The sequence below is a fragment of the Crinia signifera genome, unplaced genomic scaffold, assembly GCF_055691185.1.
Source record: "Crinia signifera unplaced genomic scaffold, ASM5569118v1 HAP2_SCAFFOLD_101, whole genome shotgun sequence".
NCBI classification, from domain to species: Eukaryota; Metazoa; Chordata; class Amphibia; order Anura; family Myobatrachidae; genus Crinia; species Crinia signifera.
The window spans coordinates 438568-464274 of record NW_028141995.1 but is presented as its reverse complement, the minus strand read 5'-3'; the positions used below and the strand labels follow the sequence as shown (position 1 = coordinate 464274).

The window sequence follows — 25707 nt, the reverse complement described above, 5'->3', positions numbered from 1 at the left end:
TTGGCTCGCTGTCTGCATAAAATAATATAAGGACCTCAATTCATCAAACTTTAAACATAATTTAAGGAAGACCATACATATTTGATAAATATACATGTATGCCAGGAAGATATTATCACGCCTGCTTACCTGTTGTGGGTAGCTGCTCCTGCAATTTGACGTTTGGAATATGCTGTCGTAAAAATGATGTCACAGTAGTCCAGAGACGTAGCTGGGTAAGTAGTTGACATCACAATTCATTCGTGGAGAAGGTCTACCTGAAAAAAAGAAGAAGGAGGCGCGATAATATGTTCATGACATACATGCATATTTATTAATAATGTGTCTTACATCGTAACACACATAAATGCAGTACTATACAGACAACACAAGTCATCCTTATCAGTTCCTGCCCCAGTGATTGCAAATACATGCTACAGCACATATTAGACCCTTAACTGTGGACCCGTTACTCAGTTTTACAAACTGAGCAGGTCCCCGGGTATGTGCTCTGAAGCAGCCAGTCTTGAGGAGCTGTCAGGGACTATCACCCCCCAAAGCACCTCACAGTGCCTGGAACATCTCATGCGCCAGTTTAGGCTTTCACCCGCCTTCAAGCCCATCGCAAAAGCATGACAATCTCATGCTCCGGATCTGGCACCTCTCCAAAGCACCTCAACGCGTCCGGAACATTTCATGCGCCGCTTCCGGCTTTCACCCCCAAACACCACGCCGCGGCCAGAACATTTATTGCGACGGTTCCAAATTTCACCCCCAAAAGCACCTCGTCGCAGCCAGAATATCTCATACGTCGGTTCAGGCTTCAACCCCTCCCAAGCACCTTGCCAAGGTGGGAACATTTCATTCACAGGTTCCAGCTTTTACCCTCCAGGCACATAGCTGCATATGGACAAGTTATTCGCCAGATCCAGTTTTCACACCCCAATCAAGTGTTATAACATTTCCTGCACCGGTTCCGGCTTTCACTCCCAAAAGCACCTCGTCGCAGGCCAGAACATCTCATGCGTCGGTTTCCGGCTTTCACACCTTAATCTAATGTGAAAGGGTACAGCGGTGTGAAAGTGGTATATGAGGCCTATATGTGATCACATTTTTTTTACCAAAGTAGGTGGAAATAACAATTTTCACCTACTTTTGTAGAAAATAAGTAACTCACACGCCGCGACCGGAACATTCCTTGCGTCGGTTCCGGCTTTCACTCCCAAAAGCACCTCGTCGCGTGCCAGAACATCTCATGCGTCAGTTCTGGCTTTCACTCCCAAAAGCATACCGTCGCGGCCAGAACATCTCATGCGTCGGTTCCAGCTTTCACTTCCAAAAGCACCTCGTCACGGCCAGAACATCTCATCCGTCGGTTCCGGCTTCAACCCCCAAGCACCTTGCTAAGTCAGGAACATTTTATCACAGGTTCCAGATTTTACCCTCCAGGCACATAGCTGCGTACAAGTTATTCCCAGATTCCGGTTTTCACACCCCAATCGAATGTGAAAGGGTACAGCGGTGTGAAAGTGGTATATGGGGTCTAAAAATTATCACTTTTCTTTTACCAAAGCAGGTGAAAATAACAATTTTCACCTACTTTTGTAGAAAATAAGTACCTTGCAGCAGTCGGTACATCTCATGCGCCGGTTCTGGCTTTCACTGCCCAACCATCACGCCGGAACATTTCTTGTGCCGGTTCCAGGTTTCACCCACAAAAGCACCTTGCCAAGGCGGTGACATTTCATTCACAGGTTCCAGCTTTCACCCTCCAGGCACATAGCTGCATATGGACAAGTTATTCGCCGGATCCAGTTTCCACATCCCAATCAAGTGTGATAGGGTACAATGGTGTGAAAGTGATGTATGGGGCCTATATATTATCACTTCATTTCTACCAATGTAGGTGAAAATGATAATTTTCACTTACTTTTATAGAAAATAAGTACCTCACAGTGGCTGGAACATCTCATACTGTTTTTGGCTTTCATCCCCCAACCATTACGCCGTGGCCAGAACATTTTCTGCGTCGGTTCCGGCTTTCACTCCCAGAAGCATCCCGTCGCGTCCAGAACATCTCATGCGTCGGTTCCAGCTTTCAGTTCCAAAAACACCTCGCCGCGGCCAGAACATATCATCCGTCGGTTCCAGCTTTACCCCCAAGCACCTTGCCAAGGCGGTGACATTTCATTCACAGGTTCCAGCTTTCACCCTCCAGGCACATAGCTGCATACTGTATGGACAAGTTATTCGCCGGATCCAGTTTCCACATCCCAATCAAGTGTGATAGGGTACAATGGTGTGAAAGTGATATATGGGGCCTATATATTATCACTTCATTTCTGCCAATGTAGGTGAAAATGATAATTTTCACTTACTTTTGTAGAAAATAAGAACGTCACAGCGGCCGGAACATCTTATGCTCCGTTATTGGCTTTCACCCCTCAACCATTACGCCGTGGCCGGAACATTTTCTGCGTCGGTTCCGGCTTTCACTCCCAAAAGCATCCCGTCGCGTCCAGAACATCTCATGCGTCGGTTCTGGCTTTCACTCCTAAAAGCACCTCGTCGTGGCCAGAACATCTCATCCGTCGGTTCTGGCTTAACCCCCCAAGCACCTTGCCAAGTCGGGAACATTTCATTCACAGGTTCCAGCTTTTACCCTCCAGGCACATAGCCGTGTACGGAACAAATTATTCCCAGGTTCCGATTTTCACACCCCAATCGAATGTGAAAGGGTACAGCGGTGTGAAAGTAATATATGGGGCCTATAAATGATCACATTTTTTTTACCAAAGAAGGTGGAAATAACAATTTTCACCTACTTTTGTAGAAAATAAGTACCTCACAGCAGCCGGTACATCTCATGCGCCGGTTTCGGCTTTCACCGCCAAACCACCACGCCGCTACTGGAACATTCCTTTCACCGGTTCCAGGTTTCACCCACAAAAGCACCTTGCCAAGGCAGTACCATTTCATTCACAGGTTCCAGCTTTCACCCTCCAGGCACATAGCTGCATATGGACAAGTTATTTGCCGGATCCAGTTTTCACATCCCAATCAAGTGTGATAGGGTCCAGTGGTGTGAAAGTGGTTTATGGGGACTATATATTATCACTTCATTTCTACCAAAGTAGGTGAAATTTATCATTTTCACTTACTTTTGTAGAAAATAAGTACCACACAGCGGCCGAAACATCTCATGCTCCGTTTTTGGCTTTCACCCCCCAACCATCACGCCGCAGCCGGAACATTTTCTGCGTCGGTTCCAGCTTTCATTCCCAAAAGCATCTCGTCGTAGGCCAGAACATCTTATGCGTCGGTTCCGGCTTTCACTCCCAAAAGCATCCCGTCGCGTCCAGAACATCTCATGCGTCGGTTCTGGCTTTCACTCCCAAAAGCATCCCGTCGCGGCCAGAACATCTCATGCGTTGGTTTCAGCTTTCACTTCCAAAAGCACCTCATCACGGCCAGAACATCTCATCCGTCGGTTCCGGCTTCAACCCCCAAGCACCTTGCTAAGTCAGGAACATTTCATCACAGGTTCCAGATTTTACCCTCCAGGCACATAGCTGCGTACAAGTTATTCCCAGATTCCGGTTTTCACACCCCAATCGAATGTGAAAGGGTACAGCGGTGTGAAAGTGGTATATGGGGTCTAAAAATTATCACTTTTCTTTTACCAAAGCAGGTGAAAATAACAATTTTCACCTACTTTTGTAGAAAATAAGTACCTTGCAGCAGGTTCTGGCTTTCACTGCCCAACCATCACGCCGGAACATTTCTTGTGCCGGTTCCAGGTTTCACCCACAAAAGCACCTTGCCAAGGCGGTGACATTTCATTCACAGGTTCCAGCTTTCACCCTCCAGGCACATAGCTGCATATGGACAAGTTATTCGCCGGATCCAGTTTCCACATCCCAATCAAGTGTGATAGGGTACAATGGTGTGAAAGTGATGTATGGGGCCTATATATTATCACTTCATTTCTACCAATGTAGGTGAAAATGATAATTTTCACTTACTTTTATAGAAAATAAGTACCTCACAGTGGCTGGAACATCTCATACTGTTTTTGGCTTTCATCCCCCAACCATTACGCCGTGGCCAGAACATTTTCTGCGTCGGTTCCGGCTTTCACTCCCAGAAGCATCCCGTCGCGTCAAGAACATCTCATGCGTCGGTTCCAGCTTTCAGTTCCAAAAACACCTCGCCGCGGCCAGAACATCTCATCCGTCGGTTCCGGCTTTACCCCCAAGCACCTTGCCAAGGCGGTGACATTTCATTCACAGGTTCCAGCTTTCACCCTCCAGGCACATAGCTGCATACTGTATGGACAAGTTATTCGCCGGATCCAGTTTCCACATCCCAATCAAGTGTGATAGGGTACAATGGTGTGAAAGTGATATATGGGGCCTATATATTATCACTTCATTTCTGCCAATGTAGGTGAAAATGATAATTTTCACTTACTTTTGTAGAAAATAAGAACGTCACAGCGGCCGGAACATCTTATGCTCCGTTTTTGGCTTTCACCCCTCAACCATTACGCCGTGGCCGGAACATTTTCTGCGTCGGTTCCGGCTTTCACTCCCAAAAGCATCCCGTCGCGTCCAGAACATCTCATGCGTCGGTTCTGGCTTTCACTCCTAAAAGCACCTCGTCGTGGCCAGAACATCTCATCCGTCGGTTCTGGCTTAACCCCCCAAGCACCTTGCCAAGTCGGGAACATTTCATTCACAGGTTCCAGCTTTTACCCTCCAGGCACATAGCCGTGTACGGAACAAATTATTCCCAGGTTCCGATTTTCACACCCCAATCGAATGTGAAAGGGTAGAGCGGTGTGAAAGTAATATATGGGGCCTATAAATGATCACATTTTTTTTACCAAAGAAGGTGGAAATAACAATTTTCACCTACTTTTGTAGAAAATAAGTACCTCACAGCAGCCGGTACATCTCATGCGCCGGTTTCGGCTTTCACCGCCAAACCACCACGCCGCTACTGGAACATTCCTTTCACCGGTTCCAGGTTTCACCCACAAAAGCACCTTGCCAAGGCAGTACCATTTCATTCACAGGTTCCAGCTTTCACCCTCCAGGCACATAGCTGCATATGGACAAGTTATTTGCCGGATCCAGTTTTCACATCCCAATCAAGTGTGATAGGGTACAGTGGTGTGAAAGTGGTTTATGGGGACTATATATTATCACTTCATTTCTACCAAAGTAGGTGAAATTTATCATTTTCACTTACTTTTGTAGAAAATAAGTACCACACAGCGGCCGAAACATCTCATGCTCCGTTTTTGGCTTTCACCCCCCAACCATCACGCCGCAGCCGGAACATTTTCTGCGTCGGTTCCAGCTTTCATTCCCAAAAGCATCTCGTCGCAGGCCAGAACATCTTATGCGTCGGTTCCGGCTTTCACTCCCAAAAGCATCCCGTCGCGTCCAGAACATCTCATGCGTCGGTTCTGGCTTTCAATCCTAAAAGCATCCCGTCGCGGCCAGAACATCTCATGCGTTGGTTCCAGCTTTCACTTCCAAAAGCACCTCGTCACGGCCAGAACATCTCATCCGTCGGTTCCGGCTTCAACCCCCAAGCACCTTGCTAAGTCAGGAACATTTCATCACAGGTTCCAGATTTTACCCTCCAGGCACATAGCTGCGTACAAGTTATTCCCAGATTCCGGTTTTCACACCCCAATCGAATGTGAAAGGGTACAGCGGTGTGAAAGTGGTATATGGGGTCTAAAAATTATCACTTTTTTTTACCAAAGGAGGTGAAAATAACAATTTTCACCTCCTTTTGTAGAAAATAAGTACCTTGCAGCAGTCGGTACATCTCATGCGCCGGTTCCGGCTTTCACTGCCCAACCATCACGCCGGAACATTTCTTGTGTCGGTTCCAGGTTTCACCCACAAAAGCACCTTGCCAAGGCGGTGACATTTCATTCACAGGTTCCAGCTTTCACCCTCCAGGCACATAGCTGCATATGGACAAGTTATTTGCCGGATCCAGTTTTCACATCCCAATCAAGTGTGATAGGGTACAGTGGTGTGAAAGTGGTTTATGGAGACTATATATTATAACTTCATTTCTACCAAAGTAGGTGAAATTGATCATTTTCACTTACTTTTGTAGAAAATAAGTACCTCACAGCGGCTGAAACATCTCATGCTCCGTTTTTGGCTTTCACTCCCCAACCATCACGCCGCAGCCGGAACATTATCTGCGTCGGTTCCAGCTTTCATTCCCAAAAGCATCTCGTCGCAGGCCAGAACATCTCATGCGTCGGTTCTGGCTTTCACTCCCAAAAGCACCTCGTCGTGGCCAGCACATCTCATCCGTCGGTTCCGGCTTTACCCCCCAAGCACCTTGCCAAGGTGGGAACATTTCATTCACAGGTTCCAGCTTTTACCCTCCAGGCACATAGCCGCGTACATAACAAGCTATTCGCCGGTTCCGGTTTTCACACCCCAATCAAATGTGAAAGGGTACAGCGGTGTGAAAGGGGTATATGGGGCCTATAAATTATCACTTTTTTTTTTTACCAAAGTAGGTGAAAATTATTATTTTCACCTACTTTAGTAGAAAAAAGTATTACTGATATTCAATAAAAAAGCAATGCAGACAATATCACTGCTATCTCCCGCACTGATATCAGCCCTGATTTGGCTCGCTGTCTGCATAAAATAATATAAGGACCTCAATTCATCAAACTTTAAACATAATTTACGGAAGACCATACATATATCCTCACTTTGTTTCACTATATATTTCTTTCAGTCTTGTGTTGCCCTGGGGTCACTCGGCTGCACCATTTTGGGGTGCCCTGTGCCCTAGATTTGTACCCCCCAAAATGTTAGGGACTTGCCCGACTAATGAGGTCACCTGGACGCGGTGGGCAAGCTGTTACTTATGGCCATAAATAAGCGAAGAACCTCGCTAAAAATGCAAAATTTTATAGCAACATTTTTAAATTGGGAGTTTAATTTGTGCACCTGCACCTTTGACTTTATATGCAGTTCTACTGAAAGGTCTCCGCAGGGTCGCACCTCTCAATTGGTGTGCACCCCAGGACCCCACCCCTGTATAGAAAAAAGTATTACTGACATTCAATAAAAAAGCAATGCAGACAATATCACTGCTATCTCCCGCACTGATATCAGCCCTGATTTGGCTCGCTGTCTGCATAAAATAATATAAGGACCTCAATTCATCAAACTTTAAACATAATTTAAGGAAGACCATACATATTTGATAAATATACATGTATGCCAGGAAGATATTATCGCGCCTGCTTACCTGTTGTGGGTAGCTGCTCCTGCAATTTGACGTTTGGAATATGCTGTAGTAAAAATGATGTCACAGTAGTCCAGAGACGTAGCTGGGTAAGTATTTGACATCACAATTCATTCGTGGAGAAGGTCTACCTGAAAAAAAGAAGAAGGAGGCGCGATAATATGTTCATGACATACATGCATATTTATTAATAATGTGTCTTACATCGTAACACACATAAATGCAGTACTATACAGACAACACAAGTCATCCTTATCAGTTCCTGCCCTAGTGATTGCAAATACATGCTACAGCACATATTAGACCCTTAACTGTGGACCCGTTACTCAGTTTTACAAACTGAGCAGGTCCCCGGGTATGTGCTCTGCAGCAGCCAGTCTTGAGGAGCTGTCAGGGACTATCACCCCCCAAAGCACCTCACAGTGCCTGGAACATCTCATGCGCCAGTTTAGGCTTTCACCCGCCTTCAAGCCCATCGCAAAAGCATGACAATCTCATGCTCCGGATCTGGCACCTCTCCAAAGCACCTCAACGCGTCCGGAACATTTCATGCGCCGCTTCCGGCTTTCACCCCCAAACACCACGCCGCGGCCAGAACATTTATTGCGCCGGTTCCAACTTTCACCCCCAAAAGCACCTCGTCGCAGCCAGAATATCTCATACGTCGGTTCAGGCTTCAACCCCTCCCAAGCACCTTTCCAAGGTGGGAACATTTCATTCACAGGTTCCAGCTTTTACCCTCCAGGCACATAGCTGCATATGGACAAGTTATTCGCCAGATCCAGTTTTCACACCCCAATCAAGTGTTATAACATTTCCTGCACCGGTTCCGGCTTTCACTCCCAAAAGCACCTCGTCGCAGGCCAGAACATCTCATGCGTCGGTTTCCGGCTTTCACACCTTAATCTAATGTGAAAGGGTACAGCGGTGTGAAAGTGGTATATGAGGCCTATAAATGATCACATTTTTTTTACCAAAGTAGGTGGAAATAACAATTTTCACCTACTTTTGTAGAAAATAAGTAACTCACACGCCGCGACCGGAACATTCCTTGCGTCGGTTCCGGCTTTCACTCCCAAAAGCATACCGTCGCGGCCAGAACATCTCATGCGTCGGTTCTGGCTTTCACTCCTAAAAGCACCTCGTCGTGGCCAGAACATCTCATCCGTCGGTTCTGGCTTAACCCCCCAAGCACCTTGCCAAGTCGGGAACATTTCATTCACAGGTTCCAGCTTTTACCCTCCAGGCACATAGCCGTGTACGGAACAAATTATTCCCAGGTTCCGATTTTCACACCCCAATCGAATGTGAAAGGGTACAGCGGTGTGAAAGTAATATATGGGGCCTATAAATGATCACATTTTATTTACCAAAGAAGGTGGAAATAACAATTTTCACCTACTTTTGTAGAAAATAAGTACCTCACAGCAGCCGGTACATCTCATGCGCCGGTTTCGGCTTTCACCGCCAAACCACCACGCCGCTACTGGAACATTCCTTTCACCGGTTCCAGGTTTCACCCACAAAAGCACCTTGCCAAGGCAGTACCATTTCATTCACAGGTTCCAGCTTTCACCCTCCAGGCACATAGCTGCATATGGACAAGTTATTTGCCGGATCCAGTTTTCACATCCCAATCAAGTGTGATAGGGTACAGTGGTGTGAAAGTGGTTTATGGGGACTATATATTATCACTTCATTTCTACCAAAGTAGGTGAAATTTATCATTTTCACTAACTTTTGTAGAAAATAAGTACCACACAGCGGCCGAAACATCTCATGCTCCGTTTTTGGCTTTCACCCCCCAACCATCACGCCGCAGCCGGAACATTTTCTGCGTCGGTTCCAGCTTTCATTCCCAAAAGCATCTCGTCGCAGGCCAGAACATCTTATGCGTCGGTTCCGGCTTTCACTCCCAAAAGCACCTCGTCGCGTGCCAGAACATCTCATGCGTCGGTTCCGGGTTTCACTCCCAAAAGCATACCGTCGCGGCCAGAACATCTCATGCGTCGGTTCCAGCTTTCACTTCCAAAAGCACCTCGTCACGGCCAGAACATCTCATCCGACGGTTCCGGCTTCAACCCCCAAGCACCTTGCTAAGTCAGGAACATTTCATCACAGGTTCCAGATTTTACCCTCCAGGCACATAGCTGCGTACAAGTTATTCCCAGATTCCGGTTTTCACACCCCAATCGAATGTGAAAGGGTACAGCGGTGTGAAAGTGGTATATGGGGTCTAAAAATTATCACTTTTCTTTTACCAAAGCAGGTGAAAATAACAATTTTCACCTACTTTTGTAGAAAATAAGTACCTTGCAGCAGTCGGTACATCTCATGCGCCGGTTCTGGCTTTCACTGCCCAACCATCACGCCGGAACATTTCTTGTGCCGGTTTCAGCTTTCACCCACAAAAGCACCTTGCCAAGGCGGTGACATTTCATTCACAGGTTCCAGCTTTCACCCTCCAGGCACATAGCTGCATATGGACAAGTTATTCGCCGGATCCAGTTTCCACATCCCAATCAAGTGTGATAGGGTACAATGGTGTGAAAGTGATGTATGGGGCCTATATATTATCACTTCATTTCTACCAATGTAGGTGAAAATGATAATTTTCACTTACTTTTATAGAAAATAAGTACCTCACAGTGGCTGGAACATCTCATACTGTTTTTGGCTTTCATCCCCCAACCATTAAGCCGTGGCCAGAACATTTTCTGCGTCGGTTCCGGCTTTCACTCCCAGAAGCATCCCGTCGCGTCCAGAACATCTCATGCGTCGGTTCCAGCTTTCAGTTCCAAAAACACCTTGCCGCGGCCAGAACATCTCATCCGTCGGTTCCGGCTTTACCCCCAAGCACCTTGCCAAGGCGGTGACATTTCATTCACAGGTTCCAGCTTTCACCCTCCAGGCACATAGCTGCATACTGTATCGACAAGTTATTCGCCGGATCCAGTTTCCACATCCCAATCAAGTGTGATAGGGTACAATGGTGTGAAAGTGATATATGGGGCCTATATATTATCACTTCATTTCTGCCAATGTAGGTGAAAATGATAATTTTCACTTACTTTTGTAGAAAATAAGAACGTCACAGCGGCCGGAACATCTCATGCTCCGTTTTTGGCTTTCACCCCTCAACCATTACGCCGTGGCCGGAACATTTTCTGCGTCGGTTCCAGCTTTCATTCCCAAAAGCATCTCGTCGCAGGCCAGAACATCTTATGCGTCGGTTCCGGCTTTCACTCCCAAAAGCATCCCGTCGCGTCCAGAACATCTCATGCGTCAGTTCTGGCTTTCACTCCCAAAAGCATCCCGTCGCAGCCAGAACATCTCATGCGTTGGTTCCAGCTTTCACTTCCAAAAGCACCTCGTCACGGCCAGAACATCTCATCCGTCGGTTCCGGCTTCAACCCCCAAGCACCTTGCTAAGTCAGGAACATTTCATCACAGGTTCCAGATTTTACCCTCCAGGCATATAGCTGCGTACAAGTTATTCCCAGATTCCGGTTTTCACACCCCAATCGAATGTGAAAGGGTACAGCGGTGTGAAAGTGGTATATGGGGTCTAAAAATTATCACTTTTTTTACCAAAGGAGGTGAAAATAACAATTTTCACCTACTTTTGTAGAAAATAAGTACCTTGCAGCAGTCGGTACATCTCATGCGCCGGTTCCGGCTTTCACTGCCCAACCATCACCTTGGAACATTTCTTATGCCGGTTCCAGGTTTCACCCACAAAAGCACCTTGCCAAGGCGGTGACATTTCATTCACAGGTTCCAGCTTTCACCCTCCAGGCACATAGCTGCATATGGACAAGTAATTTGCCGGATCCAGTTTTCACATCCCAATCAAGTGTGATAGGGTACAGTGGTGTGAAAGTGGTTTATGGGGACTATATATTATCACTTCATTTCTACCAAAGTAGGTGAAATTGATCATTTTCACTTACTTTTGTAGAAAATAAGTACGTCACAGCGGCCGAAACATCTCATGCTCCATTTTTGGCTTTCACCCCCCAACCATCACGCCGCAGCCGGAACATTTTCTGCGTCGGTTCCAGCTTTCATTCCCAAAAGCATCTCGTCGCAGGCCAGAACATCTCATACGTCGGTTCCGGCTTTACCCCCCAAGCACCTTGCCAAGGTGGGAACATTTCATTCACAGGTTCCAGCTTTTACCCTCCAGGCACATAGCCGCGTACATAACAAGCTATTCGCCGGTTCCGGTTTTCACACCCCAATCAAATGTGAAAGGGTACAGCGGTGTGAAAGTGGTATATGGGGCCTATAAATTATCACTTTTTTTTTTTTACCAAAGTAGGTGAAAATTATTATTTTCACCTACTTTAGTAGAAAAAAGTATTACTGACATTCAATAAAAAGCAATGCAGACAATATCACTGCTATCTCCCGCACTGATATCAGCCCTGATTTGGCTCGCTGTCTGCATAAAATAATATAAGGACCTCAATTCATCAAACTTTAAACATAATTTAAGGAAGACCATACATATTTGATAAATATACATGTATGCCAGGAAGATATTATCGCGCCTGCTTACCTGTTGTGGGTAGCTGCTCCTGCAATTTGACGTTTGGAATATGCTGTAGTAAAAATGATGTCACAGTAGTCCAGAGACGTAGCTGGGTAAGTAGTTGACATCACAATTCATTCGTGGAGAAGGTCTACCTGAAAAAAAAAAAAAGGAGGCGCGATAATATGTTCATGACATACATGCATATTTATTAATAATGTGTGTTACATCGTAACACACATAAATGCAGTACTATACAGACAACACAAGTCATCCTTATCAGTTCCTGCCCCAGTGATTGCAAATACATGCTACAGCACATATTAGACCCTTAACTGTGGACCCGTTACTCAGTTTTACAAACTGAGCAGGTCCCCGGGTATGTGCTCTGCAGCAGCCAGTCTTGAGGAGCTGTCAGGGACTATCACCCCCCAAAGCACCTCACAGTGCCTGGAACATCTCATGCGCCAGTTTAGGCTTTCACCCGCCTTCAAGCCCATCGCAAAAGCATGACAATCTCATGCTCCGGATCTGGCACCTCTCCAAAGCACCTCAACGCGTCCGGAACATTTCATGCGCCGCTTCCGGCTTTCACCCCCAAACACCACGCCGCGGCAACAACATTTATTGCGCCCTTTCCAACTTTCACCCCCAAAAGCACCTCGTCGCAGCCAGAATATCTCATACGTCGGTTCAGGCTTCAACCCCTCCCAAGCACCTTGCCAAGGTGGGAACATTTCATTCACAGGTTCCAGCTTTTACCCTCCAGGCACAAAGCTGCATATGGACAAGTTATTCGCCAGATCCAGTTTTCACACCCCAATCAAGTGTTATAACATTTCCTGCACCGGTTCCGGCTTTCACTCCCAAAAGCACCTCGTCGCAGGCCAGAACATCTCATGCGTCGGTTCCGGCTTTCACTCCCAAAAGATCCTCGTCACGGCCAAAACATCTCATGCGTCGGTTTCCGGCTTTCACACCTTAATCTAATGTGAAAGGGTACAGCGGTGTGAAAGTGGTATATGGGGCCTATAAATGATCACATTTTTTTTACCAAAGTAGGTGGAAATAACAATTTTCACCTACTTTTGTAGAAAATAAGTAACTCACACGCCGCGACCGGAACATTCCTTGCGTCGGTTCCGGCGTTTACTCCCAAAAGCACCTTGTCGCGTGCCAGAACATCTCATGCGTCGGTTCCAGCTTTCACTCCCAAAAGCATACCGTCGCGGCCAGAACATCTCATGCGTCGGTTCCAGCTTTCACTTCCAAAAGCACCTCGTCACGGCCAGAACATCTCATCCGTCGGTTCCGGCTTCAACCCCCAAGCGCCTTGCTAAGTCAGGAACATTTCATCACAGGTTCCAGATTTTACCCTCCAGGCACATAGCTGCGTACAAGTTATTCCCAGATTCCGGTTTTCACACCCCAATCGAATGTGAAAGGGTACAGCGGTGTGAAAGTGGTATATGGGGTCTAAAAATTATCACTTTTCTTTTACCAAAGCAGGTGAAAATAACAATTTTCACCTACTTTTGTAGAAAATAAGTACCTTGCAGCAGTCGGTACATCTCATGCGCCGGTTCTGGCTTTCACTGCCCAACCATCACGCCGGAACATTTCTTGTGCCGGTTCCAGGTTTCACCCACAAAAGCACCTTGCCAAGGCGGTGACATTTCATTCACAGGTTCCAGCTTTCACCCTCCAGGCACATAGCTGCATACTGTATGGACAAGTTATTCGCCGGATCCAGTTTCCACATCCCAATCAAGTGTGATAGGGTACAATGGTGTGAAAGTGATATATGGGGCCTATATATTATCACTTCATTTCTGCCAATGTAGGTGAAAATGATAATTTTCACTTACTTTTGTAGAAAATAAGAACGTCACAGCGGCCGGAACATCTAATGCTCCGTTTTTGGCTTTCACCCCTCAACCATTACGCCGTGGCCGGAACATTTTCTGCGTCGGTTCCGTCTTTAACTCCCAAAACCATCCCGTCGCGTCCAGAACATCTCATGCGTCGGTTCTGGCTTTCACTCCTAAAAGCACCTCGTCTTGGCCAGAACATCTCATCCGTCGGTTCTGGCTTAACCCCCCAAGCACCTTGCCAAGTCGGGAACATTTCATTCACAGGTTCCAGCTTTTACCCTCCAGGCACATAGCCATGTACGGAACAAATTATTCCCAGGTTTCCGATTTTCACACCCCAATCGAATGTGAAAGGTTACAGCGGTGTGAAAGTAATATATGGGGCCTATAAATGATCACATTTTTTTTACCAAAAAAGGTGGAAATAACAATTTTCACCTACTTTTGTAGAAAATAAGTACCTCACAGCAGCCGGTACATCTGATGCGCCTGTTTCGGCTTTCACCGCCAAACCACCATGCCGCTACTGGAACATTCCTTTCACCGGTTCCAGGTTTCACCCACAAAAGCACCTTGCCAAGGCAGTACCATTTCATTCACAGGTTCCAGCTTTCACCCTCCAGGCACATAGCTGCATATGGACAAGTTATTTGCCGGATCCAGTTTTCACATCCCAATCAAGTGTGATAGGGTACAGTGGTGTGAAAGTGGTTTATGGGGACTATATATTATCACTTCATTTCTACCAAAGTAGGTGAAATTGATCATTTTCACTTACTTTTGTAGAAAATAAGTACCACACAGCGGCCGAAACATCTCATGCTCCGTTTTTGGCTTTCACCCCCCAACCATCACGCCGCAGCCGGAACATTTTCTGCGTCGGTTCCAGCTTTCATTCCCAAAAGCATCTCGTCGCAGGCCAGAACATCTTATGTGTCGGTTCCGGCTTTCACTCCCAAAAGCATCCCGTCGCGTCCAGAACATCTCATGCGTCGGTTCTGGCTTTCACTCCCAAAAGCATCCCGTCGCGGCCAGAACATCTCATGCGTTGGTTCCAGCTTTCACTTCCAAAAGCACCTCGTCACGTCCAGAACATCTTATCCGTCGGTTCCGGCTTCAACCCCCAAGCACCTTGCTAAGTCAGGAACATTTCATCACAGGTTCCAGATTTTACCCTCCAGGCACATAGCTGCGTACAAGTTATTCCCAGATTCCGGTTTTCACACCCCAATCGAATGTGAAAGGGTACAGCGGTGTGAAAGTGGTATATGGGGTCTAAAAATTATCACTTTTTTTACCAAAGGAGGTGAAAATAACAATTTTCACCTACTTTTGTAGAAAATAAGTACCTTGCAGCTGTCGGTACATCTCATGCGCCGGTTCCGGCTTTCAATGCCCAACCATCACGCCGGAACATTTCTTGTGCCGGTTCCAGGTTTCACCCACAAAAGCACCTTGCCAAGGCGGTGACATTTCATTCACAGGTTCCAGCTTTCACCCTCCAGGCACATAGCTGCATATGGACAAGTTATTTGCCGGATCCAGTTTTCACATCCCAATCAAGTGTTATAGGGTACAGTGGTGTGAAAGTGGTTTATGGGGACTATATATTATCACTTCATTTCTACCAAAGTAGGTGAAATTGATCATTTTCACTTACTTTTGTAGAAAATAAGTATGTCACAGCGGCCGAAACATCTCATGCTCCGTTTTTGGCTTTCACCCCCCAACCATCACGCCGCAGCCGGAACATTTTCTGCGTCGGTTCCAGCTTTCATTCCCAAAAGCATCTCGTCGCAGGCCAGAACATCTCATGCGTCGGTTCTGGCTTTCACTCCCAAAGGCACCTCGTTGTGGCCAGAACATCTCATCCGTCGGTTCCGGCTTTACCCCCCAAGCACCTTGCCAAGGTGGGAACATTTCATTCACAGGTTCCAGCTTTTACCCTCCAGGCACATAGCCGCGTACATAACAAGCTATTCACCGGTTCCGGTTTTCACACCCCAATCAAATGTGAAAGGGTACAGCGGTGTGAAAGTGGTATATGGGGCCTATAAATGATCACTTTTTTTTTTTACCAAAGTAGGTGAAAATTATTATTTTCACCTACTTTAGTAGAAAAAAGTATTACTGACATTCAATAAAAAAGCAATGCAGACAATATCACCGCTATCTCCCGCACTGATATCAGCCCTGATTTGGCTCGCTGTCTGCATAAAATAATATAAGGACCTCAATTCATCAAACTTTAAACATAATTTAAGGAAGACCATACATATTTGATAAATATACATGTATGCCAGGAAGATATTATCGCGCCTGCTTACCTGTTGTGGGTAGCTGCTCCTGCAATTTGACGTTTGGAATATGCTGTAGTAAAAATGATGTCACAGTAGTCCAGAGACGTAGCTGGGTAAGTAGTTGACATCACAATTCATTCGTGGAGAAGGTCTACCTGAAAAAAAGAAGAAGGAGGCGCGATAATATGTTCATGACATACATGCATATTTATTAATAATGTGTCTCACATCGAAACACACATAAATGCAGTACTATACAGACAACAAAAGTCATCCTTATCAGTTCCTGCCCCAGTGATTGCAAATACATGCTACAGCACATATTAGACCCTTAACTGTGGACCCGTTACTCAGTTTTTCAAACTGAGCAGGTCCCCGGGTATGTGCTCTGCAGCAGCCAGTCTTGAGGAGCTGTTAGGGACTATCACCCCCCAAAGCACCTCACAGTGCCTGGAACATCTCATGCGCCAGTTTAGGCATTCACCCGCCTTCAAGCCCATCGCAAAAGCATGACAATCTCATGCTCCGGATCTGGCACCTCTCCAAAGCACCTCAACGCATCCGGAACATTTCATGCACCGCTTCCGGCTTTCACCCCCAAACACCACGCCGCGGCCAGAACATTTATTGCGCCGGTTCCAACTTTCACCCCCAAAAGCACCTCGTCGCAGCCAGAATATCTCATACGTCGGTTCAGGCTTCAACCCCTCCCAAGCACCTTGCCAAGGTGGGAACATTTCATTCACAGGTTCCAGCTTTTACCCTCCAGGCACATATCTGCATATGGACAAGTTATTCGCCAGATCCAGTTTTCACACCCCAATCAAGTGTTATAACATTTCCTGCACCGGTTCCGGCTTTCACTCCCAAAAGCACCTCGTTGCGGGCCAGAACATCTCATGCGTCGGTTCCGGCTTTCACTCCCAAAAGATCCTCGTCACGGCCAAAACATCTCATGCGTCGGTTTCCGGCTTTCACACCCCAATCTAATGTGAAAGGGTACAGCGGTGTGAAAGTGGTATATGGGGCCTATAAATGATCACATTTTTTTTACCAAAGTAGGTGGAAATAACAATTTTCACCTACTTTTGTAGAAAATAAGTAACTCACACGCCGCGACCGGAACACTCCTTGCGTCGGTTCCGGCTTTCACTCCCAAAAGCACCTCGTCGCGTGCCAGAACATCTCATGCGTCGGTTCCGGCTTTCACTCCCAAAAGCATACCGTCGCGGCCAGAACATCTCATGCGTCGGTTCCAGCTTTCACTTCCAAAAGCACCTCGTCACGGCCAGAACATCTCATCCGTCGGATCCGGCTTCAACCCCCAAGCACCTTGCTAAGTCAGGAACATTTCATCACAGGTTCCAGATTTTACCCTCCAGGCACATAGCTGCGTACAAGTTATTCCCAGATTCCGGTTTTCACACCCCAATCAAATGTGAAAGGGTACAGCGGTGTGAAAGTGGTATATGGGGTCTAAAAATTATCACTTTTCTTTTACCAAAGGAGGTGAAAATAACAATTTTCACCTACTTTTGTAGAAAATAAGTACCTTGCAGCAGTCGGTACATCTCATGCGCCGGTTCCGGCTTTCACTGCCCAACCATCACGCCGGAACATTTCTTGTGCCGGTTCCAGGTTTCACCCACAAAAGCACCTTGCCAAGGCGGTGACATTTCATTCACAGGTTCCAGCTTTCACCCTCCAGGCACATAGCTGCATATGGACAAGTTATTCGCCGGATCCAGTTTCCACATCCCAATCAAGTGTGATAGGGTACAATGGTGTGAAAGTGATATATGGGGCCTATATATTATCACTTCATTTCTACCAACGTAGGTGAAAATGATAATTTTCACTTACTTTTATAGAAAATAAGTAGCTCACAGTGGCTGTAACATCTCATACTGTTTTTGGCTTTCATCCCCCAACCATTACGCCGTGGCCAGAACATTTTCTGCGTCGGTTCCGGCTTTCACTCCCAGAAGCATCCCGTCGCGTCCAGAACATCTCATGCGTCGGTTCCAGCTTTCAATTCCAAAAACACATCGCCACGGCCAGAAAATCTCATCCGTCGGTTCCGGCTTTACCCCCAAGCACCTTGCCAAGGCGCTGACATTTCATTCACAGGTTCCAGCTTTCACCCTCCAGGCACATAGCTGCATACTGTATGGACAAGTTATTCGCCGGATCCAGTTTTCACATCCCAATCAAGTGTGATAGGGTACAATGGTGTGAAAGTGATATATGGGGCCTATATATTATCACTTCATTTCTGCCAATGTAGGTGAAAATGATCATTTTCACTTACTTTTGTAGAAAATAAGTACGTCACAGCAGCCGGAACATCTCATGCTCCGTTTTTGGCTTTCACCCCTCAACCATTATGCCGTGGCCGGAACATTTTCTGCGTCGGTTCCGGCTTTCACTCCCAAAAGCATCCCGACGCGTCCAGAACATCTCATGCGTCGGTTCTGGCTTTCACTCCTAAAAGCACCTTGTCGTGGCCAGAACATCTCATCCGTCGGTTCCGGCTTAACCCCCCAAGCACCTTGCCAAGTCGGGAACATTTCATTCACAGGTTCCAGCTTTTACCCTCCAGGCACATAGCCGTGTACGGAACAAATTATTCCCAGATTCCGGTTTTCACACCCCAATCGAATGTGAAAGGGTACAGCGGTGTGAAAATAATATATGGGGCCTATAAATTATCACTTTTTTTTTACCAAAGAAGGTGGAAATAACAATTTTCACCTACTTTTGTAGAAAATAAGTACCTCAGAGCAGCCGGTACATCTCATGCGCCGGTTTCGGCTTTCACCGCCAAACCACCACGCCGCTACTGGAACATTCCTTTCACCGGTTCCAGGTTTCACCCATAAAAGCACCTTGCCAAGGCAGTACCATTTCATTCACATGTACCAGCTTTCACCCTCCAGGCACATAGCTGCATATGGACAAGTTATTTGCCGGATCCAGTTTTCACATCCCAATCAAGTGTGATAGCGTACAGTGGTGTGAAAGTGGTTTATGGGGACTATATATTATCACTTCATTTCTACCAAAGTAGGTGAAATTGATCATTTTCACTTACTTTTGTAGAAAATAAGTACGTCACAGCGGCCGAAACATCTCATGCTCCGTTTTTGGCTTTCACCCCTCAACCATTACGCCGTGGCCGGAACATTTTCTGCGTCGGTTCCGGCTTTCACTCCCAAAAGCATCCCGTCGCGTCCAGAACATCTCATGCGTCGGTTCTGACTTTCACTCCTAAAAGCACCTCGTCGTGGCCAGAACATCTCATCCGTCGGTTCCGGCTTTACCCCCAAGCACCTTGCCAAGGCGGTGACATTTCATTCACAGGTTCCAGCTTTCACCCTCCAGGCACATAGCTGCATACTGTATGGACAAGTTATTCGCCGGATCCAGTTTCCACATCCCAATCAAGTGTGATAGGGTACAATGGTGTGAAAGTGATATATGGGGCCTATATATTATCACTTCAATTCTGCCAATGTAGGTGAAAATGATAATTTTCACTTACTTTTGTAGAAAATAAGAACGTCACAGCGGCCGGAACATCTCATGCTCCGTTTTTGGCTTTCACCCCTCAACCATTACGCCGTGGCCAGAACATTTTCTGCGTCGGTTCCGGCTTTCACTCCCAAAAGCATCCCGTCGCGTCCAGAACATCTCATGCGTCGGTTCTGGCTTTCACTCCTAAAAGCACCTCGTCGTGGCCAGAACATCTCATCCGTCGGTTCTGGCTTAACCCCCCAAGCACCTTGCCAAGTCGGGAACATTTCATTCACAGGTTCCAGCTTTTACCCTCCAGGCACATAGCCGTGTATGGAACAAATTGTTCCCAGGTTCCGATTTTCACACCCCAATCGAATGTGAAAGGGTACAGTGGTGTAAAAGTAATATATGGGGCCTATAAATGATCACTTTTTTTTACCAAAGAAGGTGGAAATAACAATTTTCACCTACTTTTGTAGAAAATAAGTACCTCACAGCAGCCGGTACATCTCATGCGCCGGTTCCGGCTTTCACTGCCCAACCATCACGCCAGAACATTTCTTGTGCCGGTTCCAGGTTTCACCCACAAAAGCACCTTGCCAAGGCGGTGACATTTCATTCACAGGTTCCAGCTTTCACCCTCCAGGCACATAGCTGCATATGGACAAGTTATTTGCCGGATCCAGTTTTCACATCCCAATCAAGTGTGATAGGGTACAGTGGTGTGAAAGTGGTTTATGGGGACTATATATTATCACTTCATTTCTACCAAAGTAGGTGAAATTGATAATTTTTACTTACTTTTGTAGAAAATAAGTACGTCACAGCGGCCGAAACATCTCATGCTCCGTTTTTGGCTTTCACCCCCCAACCATCACGCCGCAGCCGGAACATTTTCTGCGTCGGTTCCAGCTTTCATTCCCAAAAGCATCTCGTCGCAGGCCAGAACATCTCATGCGTCGGTTCTGGCTTTCACTCCCAAAAGCACCTCGTCGTGGCCAGAACATCTCATCCGTCGGTTCCGGCTTTACCCCCCAAGCACCTTGCCAAGGTGGGAACATTTCATTCACAGGTTCCAGCTTTTACCCTCCAGGCACATAGCCTCGTACATAACAAGCTATTCGCCGGTTCCGGTTTTCACACCCCAATCAAATGTGAAAGGGTACAGCGGTGTGAAAGTGGTATATGGGGCCTATAAATTATCACTTTTTTTTTTTTACCAAAGTAGGTGAAAATTATTATTTTCACCTACTTTAGTAGAAAAAAGTATTACTGACATTCAATAAAAAAGCAATGCAGACAATATCACTGCTATCTCCCGCACTGATATCAGCCCTGATTTGGCTCGCTGTCTGCATAAAATAATATAAGGACCTCAATTCATCAAACTTTAAACATAATTTAAGGAAGACCATACATATTTGATAAATATACATGTATGCCAGGAAGATATTATCGCGCCTGCTTACCTGTTGTGGGTAGCTGCTCCTGCAATTTGACGTTTGGAATATGCTGTAGTAAAAATGATGTCACAGTAGTCCAGAGACGTAGCTGGGTAAGTAGTTGACATCACAATTCATTCGTGGAGAAGGTCTACCTGAAAAAAAAGAAGAAGGAGGCGCGATAATATGTTCATGACATACATGCATATTTATTAATAATGTGTCTTACATCGTAACACACATAAATGCAGTACTATACAGACAACACAAGTCATCCTTATCAGTTCCTGCCCCAGTGATTGCAAATACATGCTACAGCACATATTAGACCCTTAACTGTGGACCCGTTACTCAGTTTTACAAACTGAGCAGGTCCCCGGGTATGTGCTCTGCAGCAGCCAGTCTTGAGGAGCTGTCAGGGACTATCACCCCCCAAAGCACCTCACAGTGCCTGGAACATCTCATGCGCCAGTTTAGGCTTTCACCCGCCTTCAAGCCCATCGCAAAAGCATGACAATCTCATGCTCCGGATCTGGCACCTCTCCAAAGCCCCTCAACGCGTCCGGAACATTTCATGCGCTGCTTCCGGCTTTCACCCCCAAACACCACGCCGCGGCCAGAACATTTATTGCGCCGGTTCCAACTTTCACCCCCAAAAGCACCTCGTCGCAGCCAGAATATCTCATACGTCGGTTCAGGCTTCAACCCCTCCCAAGCACCTTGCCAAGGTGGGAACATTTCATTCACAGGTTCCAGCTTTTACCCTCCAGGCACATAGCTGCATATGGACAAGTTATTCGCCAGATCCATTTTTCACACCCCAATCAAGTGTTATAACATTTCCTGCACCGGTTCCGGTTTTCACTCCCAAAAGCACCTCGTCACGGGCCAGAACATCTCATGCGTCGGTTCCGGCTTTCACTCCCAAAAGATCCTCGTCACGGCCAAAACATCTCATGCGTCGGTTTCCGGCTTTCACACCCCAATCTAATGTGAAAGGGTACAGCGGTGTGAAAGTGGTATATGGGGCCTATAAATGATCAAATTTTTTTTACCAAAGTAGGTGGAAATAACAATTTTCACCTACTTTTGTAGAAAATAAGTAACTCACACGCCGCGACCGGAACATTCCTTGCGTCGGTTCCAGCTTTCACTCCCAAAAGCACCTCGCCGCATGCCAGAACATCTCATGCGTCGGTTCTGGCTTTCACTCCCAAAAGCATACCGTCGCGGCCAGAACATCTCATGTGTCGGTTCCAGCTTTCACTTCCAAAAGCACCTCGTCACGGCCAGAACATCTCATCCGTCGGTTCCGGCTTCAACCCCCAAGCACCTTGCTAAGTCAGGAACATTTCATCACAGGTTCCAGATTTTACCCTCCAGGCACATAGCTGCGTACAAGTTATTCCCAGATTCCGGTTTTCACACCCCAATCGAATGTGAAAGGGTACAGCGGTGTGAAAGTGGTATATGGGGTCTAAAAATTATCACTTTTTTTTACCAAAGGAGGTGAAAATAACAATTTTCACCTACTTTTGTAGAAAATAAGTACCTTGCAGCAGTCGGTACATCTCATGCGCCGGTTCCGGCATTCACTGCCCAACCATCACGCCGGAACATTTCTTGTGCCGGTTCCAGGTTTCACCCACAAAAGCACCTTGCCAAGGCGGTGACATTTCATTCACAGGTTCCAGCTTTCACCCTCCAGGCACATAGCTGCATATGGACAGGTTATTTGCCGGATCCAGTTTTCACATCCCAATCAAGTGTGATAGGGTACAGCGGTGTGAAAGTGGTTTATGGGGACTACATATTATCACTTCATTTCTACCAAAGGAGGTGAAATTGATCATTTTCACTTACTTTTGTAGAAAATAAGTACCACACAGCGGCCGAAACATCTCATGCTCCGTTTTTGGCTTTCACCCCCCAACCATCACGCCGCAGCCGGAACATTTTCTGCGTCGGTTCCAGCTTTCATTCCCAAAAGCATCTCGTCGCAGGCCAGAACATCTTATGCGTCGGTTCCGGCGTTCACTCCCAAAAGCATCCCGTCGCGTCCAGAACATCTCATGCGTCGGTTCTGGCTTTCACTCCCAAAAGCATCCCGTCGCGGCCAGAACATCTCATGCGTTGGTTCCAGCTTTCACTTCCAAAAGCACCTCGTCACGGCCAGAACATCTCATCCGTCGGTTCCGGCTTCAACCCCCAAGCACCTTGCTAAGTCAGGAACATTTCATCACAGGTTCCAGATTTTACCCTCCAGGCACATAGCTGCGTACAAGTTATTCCCAGATTCCGGTTTTCACACCCCAATCGAATGTGAAAGGGTACAGCGGTGTGAAAGTGGTATATGGGGTCTAAAAATTATCACTTTTTTTTACCAAAGGAGGTGAAAATAACAATTTTCACCTACTTTTGTAGAAAATAAGTACCTTGCAGCAGTCGGTACATCTCATGCGCCGGTTCCGGCATTCACTGCCCAACCATCACGCCGGAACATTTCTTGTGCCGGTTCCAGGTTTCACCCACAAAAGCACCTTGCCAAGGCGGTGACATTTCATTCACAGGTTCCAGCTTTCACCCTCCAGGCACATAGCTGCATATGGACAGGTTATTTGCCGGATCCAGTTTTCACATCCCAATCAAGTGTGATAGGGTACAGCGGTGTGAAAGTGGTTTATGGGGACTACATATTATCACTTCATTTCTACCAAAGGAGGTGAAATTGATCATTTTCACTTACTTTTGTAGAAAATAAGTACCACACAGCGGCCGAAACATCTCATGCTCCGTTTTTGGCTTTCACCCCCCAACCATCACGCCGCAGCCGGAACATTTTCTGCGTCGGTTCCAGCTTTCATTCCCAAAAGCATCTCGTCGCAGGCCAGAACATCTTATGCGTCGGTTCCGGCGTTCACTCCCAAAAGCATCCCGTCGCGTCCAGAACATCTCATGCGTCGGTTCTGGCTTTCACTCCCAAAAGCATCCCGTCGCGGCCAGAACATCTCATGCGTTGGTTCCAGCTTTCACTTCCAAAAGCACCTCGTCACGGCCAGAACATCTCATCCGTCGGTTCCGGCTTCAACCCCCAAGCACCTTGCTAAGTCAGGAACATTTCATCACAGGTTCCAGATTTTACCCTCCAGGCACATAGCTGCGTACAAGTTATTCCCAGATTCCGGTTTTCACACCCCAATCGAATGTGAAAGGGTACAGCGGTGTGAAAGTGGTATATGGGGTCTAAAAATTATCACTTTTTTTTACCAAAGGAGGTGAAAATAACAATTTTCACCTACTTTTGTAGAAAATAAGTACCTTGCAGCAGTCGGTACATCTCATGCGCCGGTTCCGGCATTCACTGCCCAACCATCACGCCGGAACATTTCTTGTGCCGGTTCCAGGTTTCACCCACAAAAGCACCTTGCCAAGGCGGTGACATTTCATTCACAGGTTCCAGCTTTCACCCTCCAGGCACATAGCTGCATATGGACAGGTTATTTGCCGGATCCAGTTTTCACATCCCAATCAAGTGTGATAGGGTACAGTGGTGTGAAAGTGGTTTATGGGGACTATATATTATCACTTCATTTCTACCAAAGTAGGTGAAATTGATCATTTTCACTTACTTTTGTAGAAAATAAGTACGTCACAGCGGCCGAAACATCTCATGCTCCGTTTTTGGCTTTCACCCCCCAACCATCACGCCGCAGCCGGAACATTTTCTGCGTCGGTTCCAGCTTTCATTCCCAAAAGCACCTCGTCGCAGGCCAGAACATCTCATGCGTCGGTTCTGGCTTTCACTCCCAAAAGCACCTCGTCGTGGCCAGAACATCTCATCCGTCGGTTCCGGCTTTACCCCCCAAGCACCTTGCCAAGGTGGGAACATTTCATTCACAGGTTCCAGCTTTTACCCTCCAGGCACATAGCCGCGTACATAACAAGCTATTCGCCGGTTCCGGTTTTCACACCCCAATCAAATGTGAAAGGGTACAGCGGTGTGAAAGTGGTATATGGGGCCTATAAATTATCACTTTTTTTTTTTTACCAAAGTAGGTGAAAATTATTATTTTCACCTACTTTAGTAGAAAAAAGTTATACTGACATTCAATAAAAAAGCAATGCAGACAATATCACTGCTATCTCCCGCACTGATATCAGCCCTGATTTAGCTCGCTGTCTGCATAAAATAATATAAGGACCTCAATTCATCAAACTTTAAACATAATTTAAGGAAGACCATACATATTTGATAAATATACATGTATGCCAGGAAGATATTATTGCGCCTGCTTACCTGTTGTGGGTAGCTGCTCCTGCAATTTGACGTTTGGAATATGCTGTAGTAAAAATGATGTCACAGTAGTCCAGAGACGTAGCTGGGTAAGTAGTTGACATCACAATTCATTCGTGGAGAAGGTCTACCTGAAAAAAAGTAGAAGGAGGCGCGATAATATGATCATGACATACATGCATATTTATTAATAATGTGTCTTACATCGTAACACACATAAATGCAGTACTATACAGACAACACAGGTCATCCTTATCAGTTCCTGCCCCAGTGATTGCAAATACATGCTACAGCACATATTAGACCCTTAACTGTGGACCCGTTACTCAGTTTTACAAACTGAGCAGGTCCCCGGGTATGTGCTCTGCAGCAGCCAGTCTTGAGGAGCTGTCAGGGACTATCACCCCCCAAAGCACCTCACAGTGCCTGGAACATCTCATGCGCCAGTTTAGGC

At 46.5% G+C, this 25707-nt stretch overlaps 1 long non-coding RNA gene across 1 annotated transcript in view; it reads right to left on the bottom strand.

The window, feature by feature from the left end:
- LOC146051500 (uncharacterized) overlaps positions 1-25463 on the bottom strand; it is a 43873-nt gene extending 18410 nt beyond the window's left edge. Inside the window, exon 1 of the long non-coding RNA XR_014466837.1 lies at positions 130-25463. This is a non-coding gene — a long non-coding RNA (uncharacterized LOC146051500). The remainder of the gene's footprint in view (positions 1-129) is intronic.
- Between the last annotated feature and the right edge of the window lie 244 nt (positions 25464-25707).